Consider the following 14,403-nt stretch of genomic DNA (forward strand, 5'->3'; position numbering starts at 1 on the left):
CCAGATTTTGAATGGACATCCGGAAAAACTTCCTAACTGTTAGGCCATACGACAATGGAATCAATTGCCTAGAGAGGTAGTGGGCTCTCCGACACTGGAGGTGTTCAAGAGGCAGCTGGACAGCTATCTGTTGGGAATGCTTTGATTTGGATTCCTGCATTGTGGAGGGGGTTGGACTTGATGGCCTTATAGGCCCCGTCCAACTCTGCTATTCTATGATTCTGTGTATTGGCTAGTCTGATTCTTGCTGCACGTAGCTTGTAAAGTGGACCCTTCCTCCATGATTTAAAGATAGTAATAATTGAGATGGTAACTGATATTAGAAGCTGTACCTTAATCCTATATGATACAAACTGATGCTGTCAGTGTCTAAGAAGTATCAGGTGCTTACTTTCTAAATACATTGAAAACTTTGATAGAATAAAGTAGTTTAGACCACAATTTTCAGTAGCAGTGCTGGGACAGTGAGAGAGAGTTTTTTAGAGTAACGTTCTGAAAATTTATCTGCTAATTTGCATGTGGAAATTTTGGATTGAATGAATGATGGCACACAGTGTCAAAGCCTTATACGGCGCGGGACCACGATATCTGTCGGAACGCCTCTCCCGATATGAACCGGCCCGTACACTACGGTCTACTATGAAGGCCCTCCTCCGGGTTCCGACTCATAGGGAAGCCCGGAGAGTGGTGACAAGATCTAGGGCCTTCTCAGTGGTGGCCCCCGAACTATGGAATGGTCTCCCCGAGGAGGTGCGCCTGGCGCCGACACTATCATCTTTTCGGCGCCAAGTTAAAACCTTTCTCTTCTCTGAGGCATTTTAATTCCTGTTAATTCTAAATTATTATATTTTGATTTTAGACTGTACAGTTTTGTGTGTAGTTTTGTGTTATTTTTATTGTATTTTTAATGTTCACCGCCCAGAGAGCTGTTGCTAGTCGGGCGGTATATAAGCTTAATTAAATAAATAAATAAATTATTGTGCTCAGATCTTTCTTCGGGTTTTCCCATAAGCATCTGGTTGGCCACTGCAAGAACAGGATGCTGGACTAGATGGTCGATCTGGCCTTATCCAACAGGCTGTTCTTATGTCCGTATTGTAATGCCTATAGCTAAAATTCACTAATAGGCAAAACCCTTTGCGGTTTAAGAATGTACCTATAGCCCACAGATATTTCTATCAAACTTTAAAAAGCAGGGAAATTGGGCAGCTATAGTGAATGCACCAGGGGAGCAGGAGACCTGACCTCCTCTCTGAGATATTATACTGCCCTACAAATTTGTCAAAATGCAAACACAATTTGGGTTGGTCTTTCAGTCCAATCTACTTCCTGTGTAGCTTGGAAGAATTTGGTAACAAGTGCCTCTGAGCATATATGTGGTGAGTGGTGGCAATACTTACCATCTCCAAAGATGGAGAATTACATTTTTGTATGCTTGTTGATGTATTTCTTACTTTGCTTTTCTGTGTTACTACTGTTTCTAATGTAGAAAATTATATTTCTCATTATTCATTGTAGAAATCTCTGTCAAATTAGTTTGTATTACTTTCAAAGCCTTTTTATTGGTCAATGTCATATGATAGTAAAGATAGCCTTTTTGTTTCAAACTGGAGGTTATGCTCTGTTTCTATTTTGGGTGCATTAACAGTTGAATCTGAAACGGCAGTTTGATGTAAAATCAAACTGATTACAATATGTTGCTACTTCAGGAGTGACTATAGCTGTTGGAAAAAACAAACTTAGCCTGCCCAAGATGCATGTTTTCAGCCTGCTATGCTTAAACTACTCCACTTAAGGAAATGGGCATGGTCAACTAAAAACATAGAGCACACCTAGAATTTTGCTAGAATATATTTCACCTCCCACTGTTTTATCTTGTGCAAACTGAGATGCTCCTCATGTCCATTGGAAACTATTCTGCAGAACAGTCAGTGCCATTATTCCACAATTGTTTTTGGAGCTTTTTTTTAGTGTTGCAAAGTGTTGCTATAGTTCACATATTCACATAAACAAAAGCAAAAGAGAATGATTTACTGTAGGAAACTTTACTAAAATTGCTAAATAAATCAAATATATTTAAAGTGACTATCTGAAGAATATCAACTGTTTTAATATATTTGCTTCCTCCCTGCTAAAACAAGATCAGCACAGCACATGTCTTGTTTCTGTCATTTGGGCTGACTGCAGGTGTTGCCACCACTCACCATAAGCTCAGAGGCACATGTTACCAACTTCTTCCAAACTACACAGGAAGTAGATTGGACTGTGAAAAACCAACCCAAATTGTGTTTGCATTTTGACCAATTTGTAGGGCAGTGCAATATCTCAGAGATGAGGTCAGGTCTCCTGCTCCCCTGGTGGATTCACTATAGCTGCCCAATTTCCCTGCTTTTTAAAGTTTGATATAAATATCTGTTGGCTATAGGTATATTCTTAAACCACAAGGTTTTTTGCCTATTAGTGAATTTCCCTAGTTTTTAGTCCGGGAGGTAAGAAATGGGATCCTGTGCAAGTTAACTGTGAATGGATTGATCATTTGCATTCTTATTGAGTTCAATGGGATTTACTCCCATGCAATCATTCATGAAAATGAAATAGACTGCCTTATAATCGATTCAGACTTATGGCGACCCTATCAATAGGGTTTTCATGGTAAGAGGTATTCAGAGGTGGTTTACCATTGCCTTTCTTCGAGGCAGTGACTGGCCTAAGGTCACGGAGTGAGCTTATTTCTGTGTGGAGATTTGAACCTTGGTCTCCCAGGTTGTAGTTCTAGGATAGGTAAAACTGACCGTGGGGGAGGGGGAGGAGAAGGGGGAAGGAGGGGATTGGAAGGGGATAAGGGAAGGGAAGGGGCAGGTGAAGGAAGGGGGAGGGGATTGGAGGGAGGAGGGTCGGTTTGATTATTTGCATGCTTTTTGAGTTCATTGGAATTTACTCCTGTGCAATCATGCTTAGGATAGGTGAAACTGACCTGGGGGAAGGGGAGGGCAGAAAGGGGAGGGGGAGGGGAGGAGATTGGATGGGTGGGCACTGGGCAGAGGGGAAGCCCCTTTCCTTTCCTTTCCTTTCCTAAAGGAAAACATTGTGAACAGTATCGTTCTTTTTCAGGTTTCCCCCCACCTTTTTATTCTACAGCAGGCACATGTAGCCTCCCACCCAAATTTAAACCAAAGCTGTCCCTGGCCACATCCACACCAGACGAAAGTGTAGTTAGTGAAGGGTGCTGAGAGTTGCTGGGAGACACCCTGTACCCCTCATAGAGCTTCAGTCAGAGCAGCTGACTGTTAAAGCACTCTGGCCACTGGAGCTCTTTCAGGGAAGTAGGAGCCTCCTCTCAGCACCCTTCAGAAACTACACTTCCCAGGATTCTCTGGAGGAAGCCATGACTGTCTCACGTGAAATCAAAGTCTGGCGTGGGTGTGGCCCCCTGATTAGGAAGCCCAGCAGCTGGGTGTCTGTTTTTTAGAATGTTGGGAGTTGGTTCTTACTGAGCATGCACGACATTATCATTGAGTTCAAGCCAAACATTCTTAAATTAATTAAAAATCAGCCAGGTTTTTTTTTAACTTTTAAACTGCACAAGATGCAGTTCAGGGTATGGGGCAAGGTCAGTAATAGGATTACAGGTACTCTGTGAACATAGCTGATTTTTAATTAATTTCAACAGATTATGAGAACTCTCAGAGAAAAAAGTCCAAAAGGGCTCTGGTTTTCTCTCTCTCTCTCTTGTTAGACTTTGAACTCTTGATTCTCTCTGCCTTTTTTGTGTATCGCCATGAAAATTGAGAGGGTTGTTAAGCAAGCATTTCTGAGTTCAGGACTATATGTTTTGTAGGATTGTGTTTTGAAATGAGCTTATGGGAAGCATCAGAATGGCACGGGGGTATTTTCAATTTAATATTGCTGAATGCAAAAAATTCCATGCTGTCTATAGTATACAGCTACTCTTGTGGCTGTATAATATCAGCATGGGGGAGGAAATGGTAATTCTTCCCTTCAAAAGTTTCAGTTAAGATCTATAACTAAAGCCTTTGCATTGGTACTCTGCCAAACAAGGTTTGGTGGGAAGGTTACCTGGGAAGGGAACTTCTTTGTGGTGGTGGTGATCAGACTGGAATGCTTTCTTTAGGGAAGATCACCTGGTGGGCTACCTTGATAAAATTTCAGTGCCAGGCAAAATCCTTTTTATTTTCCTAGGCTTTTAAATCTGATGTGTTTTTATTCCTCTGTTGTTATGCTGCACTTTTAAACCATGTAGTTTTAATTTTTTTATTGCATTTTACATTGTACTGGGAATTTTTTGTACTGTAGGGTGGAAATCCCTGAATGTGGGTACTAAAAATTCAGGTCAGAAGTCTTGGGCACAATTCCAGTGAAAGTTGATTACTCTATATTACTAATTTTAACAGGAAAAATCTAAGCATGTGCTGAACTCTGTCATTGAAATAAATGGGGCTTAAAAGTGCTGAACGTTTGCTGAATCCACACTCCTCTTTACATTCCAGATTATTTAAATACATTATCTTCTTCCCCAGATTTTGCTCCTTGTGTCTTTTTTACACCACAGCAGAGCTTAATCCACTGCAAGCTTCCATATACGCACACAACTGCTATGTACCTACCACACATTAAATTTCAGTAGAACTTGCACTGCTGGTGGTATTCAGTGGGTATTGTCCAAATGGTCTCCTGCTAATGAAACGGTGTTAGATCTTTAAAATGGTATCAAATATAAAAATTGCCAGTTTTTCTTCTCTCCTGCAGTAGAAAATGTTTGTGTCAATCGCCTTTTGTTTTAAAAGCTTTGGCAAGGCAGCTTCCTGCATTCCTTGCTTAAGTGCTGTCTCACTTAGCATAAGTATTGCAGGGAAAGGCAGATAATTTGTTCATCCCGCACTGGTGCCATGCCACTCACTTCCACTGGTGCCATGCCACTCACTTCCTGCCTGCCTTGTTGTTTAGAGGGGGGAACACAGTGTTTCCTGAAGCAGCCAGTGTGTCTGCAGTACAGGAAGTAGAAGAGCTAAAATAAAACAGGCATTCCCAAATGTATAGTTTACCTGGAAGCATTCCTTGTGAAGGATGTATATTCCTCAAGTCTTTGACTTTTCTTCTTGTCTAATTCCATAATCTTTCCAGTTTACTCAGCTGACTGGCTTTACAAAGGGGGCAGGCAGTCGTCTGAGTTCCAAAGCTTGCCATATTTTGGCATGTAATCCCCTTAAAATGACACTTCTTAATTTACCATTATCCCAAAATATTAATAAAATGTAAATGTATGCATGAAATCATGATACTTTATTGCTGCCATTTCTGTTTTTGCTTTAACTTGAAAGTGCAAGAAAGAATGCTTGTAAGCAGAATCCCTTTTAGAACTCTTGTTTAAACCAAATATATCCTTTTGTACTTACTTATTTGAATAATGTTGGTTATCCAGCAAAGCAAGATCTAAACATCTGACTTAAAAGATTAAAAATATTTGTATACAAAAGAAATTTGTACTGCCTGTTAGCATTTTTATTTTCTTTCTGGTGGCTATCTACTTTTGTTCCTTGTTTCTCTTTCATATTTAAAGTTCAAGTTAGACTTTACAGTATATTAGCTATGTTTTTTTTAATCTTATGACTGGGATCCTTCTCTTGGGTTTTTTTTTTACACCCCAGGCAACTGCAAGTGGTTTGTTTGGAACTGGGATTTTGGCAAAGGGAGAATGTATTTAACTCTCTCCTCACACAGTTTTCTTGCTGAAAATTGGTCCCAAAGCTGCTATTTGCCTGTGAAGCTGCTTTGTTTTGGGGGACTAATAGCCTCTGGGGATGTGGGTTTCAGTGGAAACTGCATAGGTGGAAAGATCCAAAGAAAACCCTCCCCTGTGTGCTGTAATCCCAGTCTGGATGTTCCACGTCTGCTGTGAATTTAAAAAAGAGGAGAATCATAATTATGGAATTCAGAAATGTTGCATATGTCACACTTAGTTTAACCCTCAGGCGGCAGTCCTGTGCACACTTACTTGGGAGTAAGTCCCACTGAATACAGTGGCATTTACCTCTTGGTAAATATGTGTAGGATTTTTTTGTAAATTAATGTAAATGGCATTTCTCACCCCTTTGAACCAGTACTAGATTCTTCAAGCTTCTCAGTCTGTAGCTCATTGCCCTCCATCTCAGCTTCTGTGTGCTTCTTGCAGGGGGCCAGAAGCGGATGGAGACATATGAGCTCCAACAGCAAGGAATCTTCCCAGAGGTCGTCACATGTGTACCATACTCATCTCTCACACAGGAATGCATATGAGCCTTTGAATTTTATTACCCTAGCACTATGAGTAAACACAGCCTGCTGACAGTGGTTTGTGAATATGGCTAATTGCTGGGGTTAGATGCTTATCACCCAGCTATAGAGCCATAACAGAATATAATTCCTAAGTAACTCAAGTGAACAACTCGCCTAAATAGCATTTTCTTGCCTATGCTTACTCTAGTTTCAGATACCAAAATAAATTAAGGCTTTAAAAGGAAAAGCATTTGATATGGATGTGCCCATGCGATTGATAGCTTGATTTTGGGGTCCCCTCTTAATTTTTTTTCTAAAGTTCTTTTGTATTTTTGCAAATCTTGGGAGTCCCCCCCAACCTGGTGATACCTCTCTCTTGTTGTCGATGGTGCGGTTTTGACTGTATAATGATTGACACTTGGAGAATGAGTTTGCTAGTTATGTATATATATGATTTATCTACAATCATACAACATTGCAGAAGTAAGTTCAAGCATGTTTTTAAAACTACAGCAGCCTTTTAATTAGACAATCAAGATTCTGTAACCAGAGCCTCTCTGTTAGTAGCTCACCTTCAGTAATAGAATAAGACAACAAAGGCTTACACAGTGATTTCTCAAGTTATTGTGGGGTCTGACACACTTTTCTTAGGTGCTATAATGACCCTGGCTTGAAAGCATGCATCTTTGTAACAGATTTAGCTTTAACCTGCTGCTCAAAGTATGTTTTTTTGGCCTTTATAGTAAGAAAATGTCATTTGAACTTGGAGCTAGCTGCAAAGCGTTTCTGTTTCCAGGATTGCCGTTGTCCAAAGGTCATATTATCATATCTACGGAGGGGTCAGTGCCAATTGCTTAGAGGAAAACAGAGAACAAGTAAGAGAGCTGGCTTCTGGTTTCATGATGGTACAAAAACATTTTCCACGATTATATGAGATTCTCAGCTTAATTGTCAAGGTTATATACCCATTTAAATGATGTATTCCTATACAAAGGTATAAAAGCTATTTAAGGGAAATAATACAATCCTTCAGGATTAAAGAGAAGTATTTTCTGTGTGGAACTAAAAGAAAAAAGCTTACATCATTCCATAGTAGATGGAACTTGTTAGTCATCTGCAAGAAAGGAATAATGCAGTCCTTTACTCGAATTTACTTTATTACTCATAGTACTAAAACCTGGGGCCACCAAATGAAGCTAAATTTTGGAAGATTGAGGACAAACAAAAAGTACTTCTTAGCATATGGAATTCACTTACACAAGATATAATAATGGTCACCATCTTGGATAGCTTTAAAAGAGGATTAAAACAAATTTGTGGTTATAAGACTGTCAATGGCTATTTTCTACCTCCACTGTCGCAGGGAATACATTTTCTGCTGTTTCTAGGTTTTGGGTGCATTTACTGTCATATACTGTCTGTTTTATCCTATGCTTCAGCTCTTATTTCTTTGTAAATCTCTTACATAATTTTTCTTTTGTATTAAGTGACTAACAAGTTAAATACATAATTATACCAGCTGCTGGAAATCTCAAGTGGAGAGGGTGCTGTTGAACTCATGTCCTACTTGTGAGCTTCCAATTGGCATCTGGCTGGCCACTATGAGAACAGGATGTTGGATTAGATGGACTACCTTTAGTCTGATCAAACAGGGCTCTTTTATGTTCTTACACTGATACATCACATGGCCAGAGGACAATTAATAGAAATATTTACCTTTATACATGCCACCAAGCTCAGGAAATACATCCCACTAGGTCGAGCGTATCAATATCCTCCGTGGATAATATGGACCAGTCTTGTATTGGTTTTGCTTGTGTTATCTTTTGTGAGTGCGTAGACAAAGGGGATATGCAAAGTTGTACTTGGTTACTCTCTCACAGTTTGTGCTGCTGAACAAGTTTTCAAGCATTGGAAGTTCTTTTTGTAATGTTTAGCTTCTGCTTCCTGAAACAGCATTTGTGTTTGGAACATAGGGAGCTGTAGAAGAGTCAGACCATTAGTCCATTGGAACATCTAGCTTATTGTTGTCTACTCTGACTAACAGCAGCTCATCAGGGTTTCAGACAGTGGCATTCCCCAGCCTACCTGAAGACACCAGGGATTGAACCTGGAACCTTCTCCATGCGAGGCAGATGCTGTACCACTGAGCTACAGTTCTTTCCCAATTTCAGAGCTCTGACAGATGAGGAAAATTCTTTGTAGAAATAGTTTTTATTTGATACTTTAAGAAATAGAAAATTCTTTGTACAAGTTTTAAACTGCTTGTACTTATGAGTTAGTGAGTCCTAAAGCCCTCCGTGGCACAGAGTGGTAAGCGGCAGTAACACAGCCGAAGCTCTGCTCACGGCCGGAGTTCGATTCCAATGGAAGAAGGAAGTCCAAATCTCTGGTGAAAGGGGTTGAGGTCCACTCAGCCTTCCATCCATCCGTGGTCGGTAAAATGAGTACCCGGCATATGCTGGGGGGTAAAGAAAGGCCGGGGAAGGAACTGGCAATCCCACCCCATATATACGGTCTGCCTAGTAAACGTTGCAAGATGTCACCCTATGAGTCGGAAATGACTCGCACTATAAGTGCGGGGACACCTTTACCTTTTTTAAAGTTTATTTCTGCAGAATTCTGTAGCATTATGTTCAGAGCTGTGTATATTCTGATTCAAGTTCCATACTCAAAAAAGATGTAAATTTGTGTGCACGTTTTGATTTATTTTGGAAATCTTTAAATATTCAGTTTGGGTTTTATTTTATTGCATGGAAAAGAGTGGAATTGGCAGAAAGCAAGAAAACTAAAGTGAGGAAATGGCATAGGGTTTACATATAGGCAGTTGACAATGAGAGGATAATATGATATTGATGTGCAGGACAAAATCCTTTTATCCAGAGGCCACAGGATTTTTTTTCTTGGTATAGCATTTTCCAGGTCCTGGCCATAAATAAATTAATCTAGTGACCAGACACATGTCACTATATCAAAGGTAGGAGGGTAGGTCCTGGACTGAATATTAGAGGAGGAGGGAAGGTGGAACTTGCTCTGAAATAGCTGGCTTCCTCTATCCAGTGCCATGAGGGACTGAAGGTAGAGCCTGACACTGATTTTATGCCTTCTGCATTAAATTTTACCTTTGTAGTCCCTTTAGAGAGTGTATGTGTGTGTGTAGTATTTTATGTATTTTAATTGTATTTTATGTATTTTAAATTTATTTTAATGTTTTTGTGATTTTACTGTTTACAATTTTATTATGTACATGTTTGATTTTATTTTTGTAAGCCGCCCTGAGTGCCCTATTATAGGGTAGAAGGGCAGGATAGAAATATTTTAAATAAATAAATAAAATGTGGCCAGTAGGAGGCTGGTTGTAAAATTGTTCCCCCGTCTGCTTATTCTGCAAAGTGGGGAAATGTAGCAAGCAGTAGAGACTGGTGGCTTCGGTGTCAGTGGGACACTGAATCCAAAATAGTTTCAGCACCTTGGGCAGCTCCTTGAAAGTTTGGCCTAAAACGCAGCATGGATTCACTGCCCCACTAATATTGGAGCCACCAGTCTTCACTGGTATCAAGATTGTTTTAACCCCAAACTCTAATCTATTAGTGCAGGCACAGAGTTCTGCCAAATCCTCAAAAGGGTTACCCCATTAATTTTGATGGTGAAGGCAAGCACACAAATGGAAATGTAGGGTTTCTTCTTCTTTTGACTCGGAGCACATTGGGATATCTGTTTTACTTAAAAACTTTTTTTAAAAAAGTTCCTGCATATCCTGACTCGTGCCATGAAACTTTGGTGTCTGTATTGAAATGCCCCATACACTGCATTGTGTTTTCACCCTTGATCAGGATATTTTCGTTATCCTCAGTGTTAACCTTGGTGAGCACCTTCTTATTCTCATGAAAGCAACTTTCTCATAATCCTCTAACCCTTTATGCCAGGGAATGTCCATAGACCTCAGTAAATCCTGAAATCATTAAAAAAAGAGAAGTCCTGTTACATTCAAGATCTGAAGAGCAGAATTCTCTTGAGGCACTGAAGATTCTGTGGTTGTGCAGCTTCAGTATGTATTCATTTGTTTAGCTTTATGTCCTGCTCTGTCGCTAAGGTTTTGTAAACTGTTTAGGATTTTTTTACAATCAAGTGGTGAATAAATTTTAATAAATAAAAACAATAAGGTTTTGGAAAGTTTATGTAACTATTTACTTTTTTTTTTGCATTTTTCAAAAATAGATGTGTGGAGAGGTAACAAATAGAATCCTTTCCCCCAAATATTCAGTAAATGCTTTCAAAATAGCCAGTGGCTAGCCACTGTGAGAAAGAAGATGAACTAGATGGACTTTTGGTCTGATCTAGTGGGGTCCTTATGTGCCTCTTGCAATGGACCTCTTCCTGTAGCGTTAAGATTATGAAACTCATGATCTTTTGTGACCGCAAGTGGATGACATTCAGGGCACAGATTATACTGACAATGTTGAAAGTGGTAAATGACTCGTTGCTTTCATATATTGGCATTTTTTTAAAAAAAATAGATGTAAAATATCAACTGAAGTTGGAAAAACTAGATTCAGACTGCTATGGATTGCTTCCTTGTCTCCCCCCCCCCAAGTATCATTCACTTGCTTTCCCACACTCTTTTCCAAATTGCATTACTAAATATAAACACTGAAGTTTCACTGAAGTATTCTGTTTGTGGTTTGAAAGCTTTCTTTTCAAAGTGCCATGAATTGCTCTAGTATAATCAAGATGAGCTTTATGTTGCATATCAATTATGCAGTCTTTGTGTGGCATAACTCTTAACTATCAGATCAGCCTCTAGAGTGAGGATTGAAAACACAGATGAAAAATATAAACACATCAGTCTATCCAATCGTACTCTCTCTTTCTTATTTCCTTTCAGTTCCCCATTCACTCTTTTTCTCCCATCCAGTTTCAGTAAGAAGCTATTTATTATCAACACCATCATTCTGTAAAACAGAGGTGGCTAACCTGTGGCCCTCCAGATGTTGTATTCCATCTCCCCAACATCTGGAGGTCCATAGGAGTCTCATCCTTGCTATAAAGTATTATTATTATTATTATTATTATTATTATTATATTACTACTACTACTACTACTAATAATAATAATAGCAGCTTTTCCTCTCAATGGAACCCAGGGCAGCCAAAAACAAGTGAAAAAAATCCAATAAAAACATATTTAAAAGTCATAAAAATAATTCCAATACGGACTAGAATAAAGGTTTCTTCTTAAATGACTTTCTTGAAAGAGGAAGATCTTCAGTAGTCATTGAAACGACAACAGAAACTGTGCCTGTCTTCATATTTAAGGGGAGCGAATTCCAAAGAGTAAGTGCCAGTACACCAACAGCCCAATTCCTATATTGTGTGGAATGGATTTCCTGATAAGATGGTATCTGAAAGATGCCCTAACTTGCAGAGCACAGTGATCAACTGGGAATATAAGGGGCGAGACAATGTTTCAGATATCCTGGTCCCAAGCTAAAGTATGTGTAGCAAAGTACTTGTTCCCTTGATGATTTCCCTCCCTTTCCTTCCATGAACTTGACAGTTTGAGTATTATGTTTAAGGATAAAGTTAGGTAGATTGTGCTGTTGAAGCCTGGGCTGTATCTATAGAAATCACCCTGATCCCTTCTGGAACCCATTTTTATGACTTTGTTTCACTTTCTGTAACTACTTATTGATAGGGATGCCATTCAGTGTGAACTCATTACACTCCCTTTTTGGTAAACCTGTCACTGGAAGCCAGTGCATCCAGTATTAAGATTGCCATAAGGGGACATGGTATGCAGATGCGGGCTGAGGCAGTTCTCAGAGGCTCTCATTATGTGGGGTTGCAGTCTGGAATTGGGAACAATGGGGGGAAGCCATAATTTTTTAAAAAGATGGGAAAGGACAGAGGCACACAGAGGTGACCCTGGTAGGGCTGTGGATAAAGTGGTCTAACCCTGTTCACCCCCCCATCAAACTACCTTAGAACAGCAGCCCTAATAAACTTCAAATGACTAGAAATTGAATATTTATAGTCGTTCTCAAGACAGACAGGTGGCACATTATTTTCTGAAACAATATTAATAGTTGCCTGGTCACATCAGCTATGTGGATCATGCTATTTTATTTAAAGGCTAGATTGCTTCATAGATGTGTTTTCAGGGAAGGATTCCTTCACCCCTCCCAAGTGTTTGCTTAACTTTTGCTTATTCAAACATTGTGCTAAGTGCTTAAGGTTGCATGAAAAGTACATTTATTTTTGGTTGATGCTTGCAGGCTTTTTACATGTGAGGGCATACTATCTTGTCACTATTTTATTTGGTGGGTACAACTACTAATCCCAGTCTATAAGCACAGATAAGTGAGACTTTTCTTTGCCCTCTGTAATTTATACCTTTTTAGTGAACATTGGTGTACCAACTAATACTCTTTTTTCCTGAAGTTAAGGGACTTATTTAAAAAGTAACATAAAGGACGAGGCTCAGGTGGAGTATTGTATCAAATGAAACAAAATGAGGTAAAGACCATAGCTCAGTGATAGAGCACATGCTGTGCATATAGAGTGTGCCACTCAGTTGAATACAGCTGGTATAGGACAGTGGAGAGGAGAGCCTGGCTGGGAGTCCAGAGTCTGTGAGTTCAAATCCCTGCTCATGTCTCCTGGGTGTCAAGGGCCAGCTAAAGATCACCCCCACAGTGAGTGGCTCAGGGGTTACGTGCCCTGCCACCTGTGCAGCTGTGGGGAAGCTGCATAGTCCCAATGAGCCCAGTTGTCCCCCAGCTGGCAGTTGCGGACAAGGAAGGGGCTGGCTTGTGCAGCTGTGGCAAGCTGAGCAAGCCCTAGCCAGCTGGGGAGGACTAGCCTCAGAGGGAGGCAATGGTAAACCCCCTCTGAATACCGCTTACCATGAAAGCCCTATTCATAGGGTAGCCATAAGTCGGGATCGACTTGAAGGCAGTCCATTTCCATTTCCTCAACTGGATAGAGGTTCAGTTCCTGGAATTTCCAGGAAAGGCTGGAAAAGACTCCTGTCTAAAAGAGTTGCTGCCATTCTATGTATAGAAGACATTACTGAGCCAGATGGGTAAATGGTCTGACTTGGTATATAGCAGCTTCCAGTGGTTTCTTATGTATATTCATCCCTAGGGTAGTGCTGAAATTCATGATTTTCATATTGAAATTTAGGGTTGTGTAGAAGGGTTTTGCCCAATAAGGGATGCTGCACACAGGCATATTTATCACTTGATAACTACAGTGCCAATTGATGGCTTAGATGTATGAAGTAGGCTTCACAGATCAGACATAAATATTATGCCTCAGATCCAGTATTTCTTTGTGGGGGGGATGAGTTCACACATTCAGCTGAAAGTCAGCAAATTATTGCATGGTAAATGGTGCATATGCACGTGTGAATTAGGCCTAAGTTGTGTCTCACCACCATGTTTTCCCCCCACATTCCATTGCCTTTCTTGCAGAGCTACTTCCATTTCCTCCATGGCTTACTCTGTGTGTGTGTGTGTGTGTGTGTTTGTGTTGTTATGTGCCTTCAAGTCGATTACGACTTATGGCGACCCTAGGGTTTTCGTGGTAAGAGGTATTCAGAAGTGGTTTACCATTGCCTTCCTCTGAGTTTGGATGCATCTTAGTCTGGTGTCTCAGCTTTGACCATTCCACCTTGGGTGCCCCTGCTAGGAGTCTACCCTCTTGGTCTAGACTCCTGACGGCATTGCTCTTAGCTTCTTCAACATTCTCAAATCCCCTCACCACGTTAAGGTGTGCATCCTAAAGGTGTGTGTGTGTGTATATATATATTCATTCATTCACTAGGGATGGGATCCATCGGCCAGTGCCAGTTTGAAAGCAGTGTCAAGAAAGCCAGTGTGATGTAGTGGTTATAGTGTTGGACCTGGGAGAGCAGGGTTCAAATCCCCATTCAGCCATGAAGCAGACTGGGTGACCTTGAGCCAGTCACTGCCTCTCAGCCTAACCTACCTCACGAGGTTGTTGTGGAGATTAAATTAGGAGGGGGAGAACCATGTACCCCAGTTGAAGCTCCTTGGAGGAAAACTGGGATATGAATAAATAAATAAATAAATAAAAACATTCTATCAGCATAAGAGGCTAGTATTAA

The 14,403-nt window shown here is 40.3% G+C and overlaps 1 protein-coding gene across 9 annotated transcripts in view; it reads left to right on the forward strand.

Annotated features, from left to right (window-relative positions):
- COBLL1 (cordon-bleu WH2 repeat protein like 1) overlaps nt 1-14,403 on the forward strand; it is a 155,535-nt gene that overhangs the window by 89,134 nt on the left and 51,998 nt on the right. Inside the window, exon 2 of one of the 9 annotated variants that reach the window (XM_061608600.1) lies at nt 7,017-7,148. The exons of the other annotated variants lie outside the window; for them this stretch is intronic. The gene's annotated coding sequence lies outside the window, so the exon portion shown is untranslated. The remainder of the gene's footprint in view (nt 1-7,016; nt 7,149-14,403) is intronic. 9 annotated transcript variants of the gene reach the window in all.

Source organism: Rhineura floridana, chromosome 2 (assembly GCF_030035675.1).
Source record: "Rhineura floridana isolate rRhiFlo1 chromosome 2, rRhiFlo1.hap2, whole genome shotgun sequence".
NCBI lineage: Eukaryota > Metazoa > Chordata > Lepidosauria > Squamata > Rhineuridae > Rhineura > Rhineura floridana.